This window comes from Camellia sinensis, chromosome 10 (genome assembly GCF_055761805.1).
Source record: "Camellia sinensis isolate YWXY chromosome 10, ASM5576180v1, whole genome shotgun sequence".
Taxonomy (NCBI): Eukaryota; Viridiplantae; Streptophyta; class Magnoliopsida; order Ericales; family Theaceae; genus Camellia; species Camellia sinensis.
In genome coordinates, this window is record NC_138970.1 from 137,641,066 (window position 1) to 137,651,192 (window position 10,127).

Genomic DNA, 10,127 nt, shown 5'->3' on the forward strand with positions numbered 1-10,127 from the left:
TGTCTGTTTGTCTGTCTCTCTCTCTTTCCCCTACTGTGTTCGCCTTGCTCACTCTCTCTCTCCCCTCTTCTCTTATCGAGCCCCCTCTCGATTTGTCGATCCACTACAAGAAAATGCACTTTTAGCGACCACTTTGTCTCTCTCTCTCTCTCTCTCACTCTCACCATCCATCTCCTCTACTACCTTCACCATTACTGCAAATGTCATTCCACTACTACCACTGTTACCACTCCATCTCTACAACTACCATTACTACCACCATCGCCACCACTCCACCTCTACGACTACCATTACTACCACCATCGCCACCACTATACCACCACCACCACCACCACTACTGCCACTACTACTACCATCACCTCTCCTTCACCACCGCGACTCCATCTCCTCTACCACTACCACAACTTCACTACTAATCTCCTTCGCCATCACCACCACCACCACCACCACCACCATCACCTCTTATCCACCAACTTCACCACTACTGCCGCTCCCTCTTTTCTACCAAAAAAAATTAGTTCCTGATTTTTAATAACCAAAAAAATGGGCTGCAAAAAAATATTTTTCATTGACCACAAAAAATTAGCTTTATTTTAACAAAAAATATTTTTCATTAAAATATAACCCATACTTCTACAAAATAATAAAAATAATAACAATTTTTTTTCATTAAAATAAAAATAAAACAAATAAATTTTCAACCTCAATAACTAAAAAAAAAATCAAAAATCAAAAAAAAAATTATTAACTACAAAAAAAAATTCACACCGCTTATTCTAACTCTCCTCTTCCTTTCTTCTTTTTCTTTTCGTTTTCCCGCTCTATCCGAATTCCCCCCTCTTTCTTTCCCTCCTTTTGTTTCTCACAACCTCCAATCCCCAATCCCTAATCTCTTAAACAAAAAAATCCCGAATTTTCATACTATCTCTCGCTCTCTCTCTCTCTCACGATTGTAAGTAGCGGCAGTGGGAAAGTGAAAGGAATAGTGGTGGTGTTCGCGTGGATGTCGAGTCTAGAGAGGCATTTGAACAACTGCGTCTAGCTCTACTCCTCTCTCAGCTGGAATTCCTTCTCTCGGATTGCGTCACGGTCTAATTTGTTGAGCAGTGAATCGATAGGGCAAGCTAACATTTCTTTTAGGGCTAGGCCAATTGCGAAGCCTAATGATTTGCCTTATTACATTAGGTTTCCGAAGATTCTTACGATTCGTTGAAGAATCCCATTGGTATCATTAAGCTCAGATTATTAGAAAATAGGGTATGTTTTTGTTTTTCTTTGATTAATTTTCCATGTATTGGTTTTGGGTTTGATTTGATTGTTTTTGTGGTTATAGCTATCACTGGATTTGATTGAGAAGTGGTTTTCACAAAATTTCAATGATTCTATACTTAAAAGAGGAGGAAGTAAGGGTTTGAGTATTAGTGGAATTGCAACATACCAACTATTCGATGGAATTCCAAAACTAAACGAGGTAAGATGTTTAAATGATTATAAACAATTGAATTTCTGATTTGGGTCTGTGTTTTGATTTGCAACTTTACTTCTTTGAAATGTAACAGTTAAAATGCTCTGTTGGTAGGTATGATTATTGAAAATATTGGTGTAGATACAAACTAATCAGTAGCTTTCTGTTTAGTAATATAATGGCAAGATTATATTAGTTTGTTGAACAAGTTTATTGTAAGTCTTCATTCGATAGTACATTTACTACTTACTGTATGAGCTTTCCTCGCCATAAGATCTGTGAAGTGAATGTTATGATAAAGTAGAAGAATAAATTTATATGCCTCCCCGCCATTACCCAAATAAAATGTTTAAATGTTATTTGGCGAGGGTTGGCTTTAAATGTAATCTTTTGAATCACATTATAGATTGATGAAACATTTGATTATGTTAGTTCATCAAAAACATCGCTGGAAAATTTATTTCGATAGTCAATTACGATTTTATTTTTCTAGCTACACTTTTGGAGAATCCAGCTTAAATATTCGATAAAAAAGGGATAGTATTAGTAGGTTTTTTTTTTTTTTTTTTTTTGATTGAGATGAATTATATATGATCTTTTAGTGTCACATTTACTTTTGGGTGATCCACACTTATGCAGCCCTCACAAAGTTTTCTACTTTGTTATACATTTTTTGCCAATTTTCTTTCACTAATCAGCAGGGGGAGAAAAAGAAAGAGCCAACTTCTCTTTGCTATTGTAGCCTTAATGAAGTTCACTACTCACCTACACAAACATGCGCGTGCACGCACAAACAAGGAAATATGAAATTTGTGTTTTTTCAGGCAACTTTGGTTTGAACTTTGTTGGATGTCATTTTCTACAGAGTCATTTCTTTTCTTTTCTTTTCTTTTCTTTTTTCCTGTAGTAAGCTTGATTTAATCCATGATAGTCCTGCATTTTGTAATTTTTTAAAATGTTACTTTTATGTTGGATAGGACAAGAACTTCAATAGTATGCCAAAGCGTGAAAAAAGTCTCAAAAGCATCGATATGCTTCTCTGTAAGCTATTTCAGGCAAGATCTTATACTGTTGGTTCCCATTATTGGTTCACAATTTGAATTTTGTTTAATTGTCTCAAGTTCAGTAAAACACAAGAGACCAACAGAGGTTGAGCATTCCATGAAAGTTGCACGAACCAAAACAGGTAAGCAGTTAATAAAGTCAACTAGAAGAAAGTGATTCATTTAGCCCACCCCAAAAAATTGGGAAAAAGGCTTGTTGATTTTGAGATATTTTGAGTAATTTCAACATCTCGCTATATGGAGGTTCTTTATGCTTTCAAAGATGCATTTGAACTTTTTTTCCTCAAATTTTTTTATCAAGCAACTTTTGGATAGCTTCCTTATAGGATAAATGAATTTGTAATTTACATGTTTTTACCTTCTATAGGAAGTTGAAGATCCAAAGGCTATTGCTATATTCAGGGAACAGCTCAACCACTTACAGGCAATCTTTTTTTTCTCTATGAGCTGTTATTGATGCCAAATTTGTATGACTCTCATTCTACAAGTACTTTTGCATTTTTCAGAAAGCAGAACGTTATCGAATTTGTTTTAGTAAATCTGTAATACATGGATAGGGCCTATTTGCATGTCAGAATATTTGGAAAAAGTTTATTTCTTTGTATGTGTGTTTCTTAATTACCAATGTCAGAAATCCTTTCTATGTTTGCTGCATTCCGCATGATGCATATAATTTTATAGATGTAGATATACATTTGGGTTTTGTATTTATTTTGAAATGATACTCTTATGACCCTAATTGTTCTTTCCATTCTATAAAGCAGTTTCTTCAATATTCTTGGTACCATTTCATGTTAACCATGACCATTATATAACCATGAAAATTATATAACCTTAAACCAAATGGATCTAAGTTAATAATCAAGTAGTCAAGTGAAAAAAGTAATAAAAATTTTCTGAGTAATAAAAATTGTAACGTCTCTTGATCTTAATTAAGACGTCACTGCATTCAACAAACTTAGAATTCGAGATGTTGACGTCCCAAAATCACCAAATGACGTTGGATTAGCATGAAACTTGACAAACACGACCGCCTAGGCATGAGAGAGGTGGGGGAGAAGACGGGACTCGAATTGGGTTCCCAATTTTGGAGTTAGAGCCAGATTTCGGTCTAGGCAAACTAGTTCCTTAAGAAACTTAGAATTCGAGGTGTTAACGGCCCAAAATCACCAAACGGCATCAGATTAGCACGAAACTTGGCACACACGACCGCCTTGGCACGAGAGATTTGTGGGAGAAGACGGGGACTCAAATCGAGTTCTCAGTTTGAAAGTTAGAGCCGAATTTTGGTCTAGGCAAACTAGTTCCTTAAGAAATTTAGAATTCGAGGTGTTGACGTCCCAAAATCACCAAAAGGCGTCGAATTAGCATGAAATTTGGCACACATGACTGCCTTGGCATGAGAGACTTGTGGAAGGAGACGGGACTCGAATCGGGTTCTTGGTTTGAGAGTTAGAGCCAATTTTGGTTTAGGCAAACTAGTTCTTTAAGAAACTTAGAATTCGAGATGTTGACGCCCCAAAATCACCAAACAGCGTCAGATTAGCACGAAACATGGCACACATGACCGCCTACGCACGAGAGACTTGTGGGAGAAGACGAGACTCGAATCGGGTCCTCGGTTTGGGAGTTAGAGCCAAATTTCACTCTAGACAAATTAGTTCTTAAGAACTTTAGAATTCGAGGTGTTAACGCTCCAAAATCACCAAACGACGTCGGAGTAGTATGAAACTTGGCACACACGACCGCCTAGGCACGAGAGACTTGTGGGAGAAGACAGAACTCGAATCGGGTTCTCGGTTTGGAAGTTAGAGCCGGATTTCACTCTAGACAAATTAGTTTCTTAAGAAACTTAGAATTCGATGTGTTAATGCCCCAAAATCACCAAACGGCGTTGGAGTAGCGCGAAACTTGGCACCCTTGACCGCCTAGACACGAGAGACTTGTGGGAATCAGGTTCTCGGTTTGGGAGTTAGAGCTAGATTTCACTTTAGACAAACTAGTTTCTTAAAAAATTTAGAATTCGAGATATTGACGCCCCAAAATCACCAAACGACGTCGGATTAGCATGAAACTTGGCACACATGACTGCCTAGGCATGAGAGTCTTGTGGGAGAAGACAGGACTCGAATCAGGTTCCCAGTTTGGAAGTTAGAGGCGGATTTCACTCTAGACAAGAATTCGAGGTGTTAACGCCCCAAAATCACCAAACGGCGTTAGAGTAACACGAAACTTGGCATACATGACCGCCTAGGCACGAGAGACTTGTAGGAGAAGACGGGACTTGAATCGGGTTCCAGATTTGAGAGTTAGAGCTGGATTTCATGTTAGGTAAACTAGTTCCTTAAAAAACTTAGAATTCGAGATGTTGACGCCCCAAAATCACCAAACGACATTAGATTAACACGAAATTTGGTACACACAACTGCCTAGGCACGAGAGACTTGTGGGGGAAGATGGGACTCAAATCGGGTTCCTGGTTTGGAAGTTAGAGCTAGATTTCACTCTAGACAAACTATTTTCTTAAAAAACTAAGAATTCGAGGTGTTGACGACCCAAAATTACCAACCGGTGTCGGATTAGCACGAAATTTGGCACACATGATTGCCTTGGCACGAGAGACTTGTGCGAGAAGACAAGACTCGAATCAAGTGTCCAGTTTGAGAGTTATAGCCGGATTTCAGTCTAGGCAAACTAGTTCTTTAAGAAATTTAGAATTAGAGGTGTTAACGCCCCAAACTTACCAAACGGTGTCGGATTAGCATGAAACTTGGCGTACACGACCACCTTGGCACAAGAGACTTGTGGGAGAAGACAAGACTCGAATCAGGTTCTCGGTTTGGGAGTTATAGCCAGATTTCAGTCTAAGCAAACTAATTTTTGAAGAAACTTAGAATTCGAGGTCTTGACGTCCAAAAATCACCAAACGGCATCGAATTAGCATGAAACTTGGCACACACGACCGCCTAAGCACGAGAGACTTGTGGGAGAAGACGAGGCTCGAATCGCATTCCCGGTTTGAGAGTTAGAGCCAGGTTTTAGTCTAGGCAGAATTATTTACTTAATTATCTTTATGATTGTATAATAGTTAAATTTTTATATTTTTTTATAATTAACATATTAACATATAATTATATTGTCATTAATTATTTTTTTTTTTTTGTTTTCAGATATTTTCCAAGTAGGAGTTTGTTTCTTGTGGAATGCATGCCTGTGAAAAATGCGGCTAACTTTTGTTTTTGTTACCCATAGAGAATAATGAGGAAAACTTTTAATTTTGGTTTATGTTATTTTGAATTATGAACAACGTTATGTATTTAAACATTATATATGTATTATGGATTATGTAGTGGGGTAATTTTGTTGATGTATAGTTATGGATGCAAAAATATTTTTATTATGGAGAAATTGTTATTTCTATACAAGAATTTTTATATTATTATGCAATTTTTGATTTCTTTTTCAATTGTTTTTCATTTAATACATGTAATTTTAATATTTTTAATAATTTTATTACAGGTTTTTCTTTTCTTTTCTTTTTTTGCGATGGCACCACACCGTCACAAAAAAAAAGGTAATTTTAATATTTTTAGTAATTTTATTGCATTTTTTTTTTTGGTAACGGCGCCACACCGTCACAAAAAACATTAGAACCACTGGCGACAGTGGTCATGCCGTTGCAAAAAAAAAAACACAATTCGCGACAATATTTCTTGTCGTCACAAATAAAACTTTTAGTGACCGTAAAACAATGTCGTTGCAAAAGATCTTAATTTTTTCCATATTATAGGCTACAGTAAAATGCCGTCGCAAAAGGCAACAATTGCCGTCGCAAATGATGCCGTCGCTAAAACTTTTTTGCAACGCCCTCTGTTGTGACCCTCCCTTTGCCGTCGCTAAAAATCATTTGTCGTCGCTAAAAGTTTTTTGAAACGGCATTAGGAATATTAGCGACTACATTTTGCCATCGCAAAAATTTGAAATTTTTGTAGTGTAAGAAAGATTGAACAAGTTTGGTTGATAAGTTGGTTAAAAGAAGCTTAATTAGTAATTTTGCACTAAAAAGCCAGAAACGTTTTTAAATAAAATTTAAGTTATCAAGTAGTTCAGTTCATACTCACAAACTCATTCAAAACAGGTTGGCCTATCCACTTGGCTAATAATATGACTTTTATACTTAACAATACCGAAATAAAATTTAAATTATCAACTAATGTAATTCTACTGAAAAAAAAAATTAAAAAATCAGTGCATATTAGAAACCTGCTTTGGGATGCCTTTTTTCTTATATATATATATATATATATATACAGATTTGTTTTTTTGATAATTGAATGTCTGAATCAACTTATGCTCAAACATCGATTAATCCCGAAACTTACGCAAAGCGTCATTTCCATGTGGATGAGACAGAGTCCATAGGCGTAGTCTTAAGAAATTGATAGCACCTAGTACAAGTTGAGCCTGAGACCTGGAAACATACTCTCAGGCTCTAAACTAAACCTATTAAGCCAATCCATCGATTTTTTTTTTTTTTTTAAATTATATATATGCATAAAAAGCCATATATTAAAAGCTTGCCTTGTGTCCCGGAAAAAACAGAACTGGCCGTGATTACTAACACACATTTATATGATTTTTTTTTTTTTTTTTTTTGGTACAAAACTATGCCTGTAAATTATTTCCTAATCAGTTATTAATACAAGAGCAATTTTAATTTTTTGTACAAAACTATGTTTGTAAATTATTTCCTAATCAGTTATTAACACGAGCAATTTTAATTTTTTGTACAAAACTATGTTTGTAAATTATTTCCTAATCAGTTATTAATACAAGAGCAATTTTAAATGCATTAAAATTTTTGCTAAAATTCTTACTGTCCAAATATCATGAGATGTTCAAATATTATTATTATTTTTTTAAAAATAAATCATATTTGACTTTATATAATTTTAAATTTTTTTAAAATGAAAGTGTTACTATTTATACAATGCAATGCTTGCATGGCAACTATACTTCCATCACAGCGATTAAGAAACTTACCGACCGACCACTTAGAGAAAAATTTGCAAAAGTTGATTAGACTCTAATGCCTAATGAGATTCCATGCCAAAGTCATATCATGTTGTGGCCAAAACAGCCCACTACATCATCAAACGAAAAAATCAAAACAAAAAAAATAATAAATTAATTCAAAATTAAAAAAAGAAAGTTAAAGCGTCATAGAAGGAAAGGTAGCATGCTGTCACACCCGGCCAAAGTCATAGAGAATGATTATAGGGGCTATGTTTGCGATGATTTTTTTGACTTTTGAAAGTTAAAAATATAAATTGAGCGTGTTAGTAAAAATCAATAAATCTTTACAAAGATAGTAAATGTCAACCAATTAGTTAGACGATTGTTTCAAAGTTCTTTTAACTTCAATGAAGAAAACTTTTACTAGTGACTTATTTTAGGAAAAAATTCAAAAGACTAATCAAAGTAAAAGAAGGAAGAAAAACAGTGTTAGAAATCAAATTTCATTAAGTAAATAAGAGTTTACAATTGTACCTTCGTACTTGTATAGTTTCGAAGGGGGTTACAGCAACAAATTATCTTAAGGGTACTCCTAGGAATTTGAAATGCAGTGCAGGAAAGTAAATGACTGGAAAATAAAGAACTGGAAAGAAAAATGTAAAGGAAATAAACTGACTTCTAGATCTAGTCCCCGGGCTTTCACTATCAGTCTTCTCTATTTATAGGCTTTGATGATAACTATCAAAGTGGCTAATAATCGTCGAAGTGGATGATAACTGTCAAAGTAATCTCCATGATCACTAGTCATGGCTTTGAACAGTTTGCTTCCACTATATCACTCTTGCGGTTGGCTTCTCTCTTGAATTTGAATTTAAATTGTAAGCAACCGTTTGGCCACGTACACATCTTGACTATTTCAGTGTCTCGCAGATCCATCGCCATTGATACAAGTTGTCACGTGTCCGTTGATGATTGGAGACATCCATTGACTCCCCAAATTATCCCTTATAAACCACATGTCAAGCTATGATTGGCTTGTACAAAATATATTGTCAATAGTTTGGCATAAATTGTTTTTAATTATTTTAATCACAGATAAAATAAATTAAAAAATTAATAAGATAAAATATCACATTCAAATTATAATAATTTAATTTTTTCTCTCACAAAAGTAAAAAAAGCTAAAAAAAAAACATTCCAAACGAGATTTTTGGCTCCTAGATAGCCAAAAGGCTAAAAGTTAAAAAGCCAATCCACATTCCAAATAAAGGCAAAATTTGAGAATAAATAGAATAATTTAAAATATGAGAAATTGTGAATCATTGTACGTAATTCTAGAAGTTTATACATTATTCTGGTATATTCTAAAATATGATATTTGAGAAGATGAGAGAATGATCTAAAATCCTCTCCATTCTTATATCTCTAGAATGTTCCTTGTAGTCTATATAAAGGGAAATGTCTCATTTGCCCAATCTATCTAAGTGGATACAAAGCAAGCATTCTCTAAGACTATCTCTCTCTGAAATTCTTCAAGTGTATGTAAATCTCTCCTAACTCTCTTCCAAAAAGGCTTAGGTAGGTGCAAACTAGGTGGGTGTGAAGCATCTAAAGTCACACAGTTGGCTTAGAAAAACTAAAGCCGTGAAAATTCGATCCTCCCAAACAGATCAAAACGAACTGATCCGCCACATTTTGGATAGATGCGTGATGACGAGCGGACGATTGCAGATTGAGTTTTTTCAATCCGCCTAATTTTGGATAGATGACGGATTTGAGATTCCTTTGACCGCAATCGAACTACCAAAACGTGAGCACCTCTAGTAATTTATAAAATTTGTATTTTCAATTTATTTAGATATTCCGTTTGTATTTTCAATTAAAAAAGAATTTAGATATTTTGTTGTGTTTTCAATTTAAAATTCTTTTTTTCAAATAACAAATGTTAATATTTGGTATTTTTGTGTAAAAAAATATAAGGTTTAATTCTGTCATTTAAAAAAAAATCAAATTAAATAAAAAATAATGAAATAATTTTGATAATATATGATTTTTTATATGTATTTATTATTAGTATTTAATAATTTACTTGATAATTTTTTAATTATATTGGGTTGAATTGTTATCTTAAAAAAATATTAATAAACTGTTATATTATACTTAAAATTTATAAAAATTTAAACTGTCAAATCAATTTATATCAATTAATAAATTCATTAATCCGCTTAATTCACATCTATTAATACGAGAGACGAATTCTTTCAATCCACTAATTCAATAAATAAACGACAGGTCAAAAATTTCTCCGTTACAACCAAACCGCAATCACCCTACTTACCGACCACTCAGAGAAAAATTTGAAAAAGTTGATTAGACTCTAATGAGATTCCATGCCAAAGTCATATCATGATGTGGCCAAAACAGCCCACCACGTCATCAAATGAAAAAATCAAAACAAAAAAAATAATTAATTAATTCAACAAAAAAAAAAAAAAAAAACATGTACAACATTTTTTCTCCGGGTAAAGCATCATAGAATGAAAGGTACCGTACTGTCGCACCCCGCCAAATCATAGAGAATA

General features: G+C 34.1%; 2 long non-coding RNA genes across 2 annotated transcripts; both read left to right on the forward strand.

The window, feature by feature from the left end:
• The first annotated feature begins 773 nt into the window (after positions 1-773).
• LOC114299261 (uncharacterized) lies at positions 774-2,494 on the forward strand. The gene is made up of 3 exons (XR_014342656.1): positions 774-1,257; positions 1,334-1,471; positions 2,443-2,494. It is a non-coding gene; the product is annotated as an uncharacterized LOC114299261 (long non-coding RNA).
• Positions 2,495-2,579: 85 nt separating this feature from the next.
• LOC145801325 (uncharacterized) lies at positions 2,580-3,133 on the forward strand. The gene is made up of 2 exons (XR_014342657.1): positions 2,580-2,651; positions 2,897-3,133. It is a non-coding gene; the product is annotated as an uncharacterized LOC145801325 (long non-coding RNA).
• Positions 3,134-10,127: the final 6,994 nt, after the last annotated feature.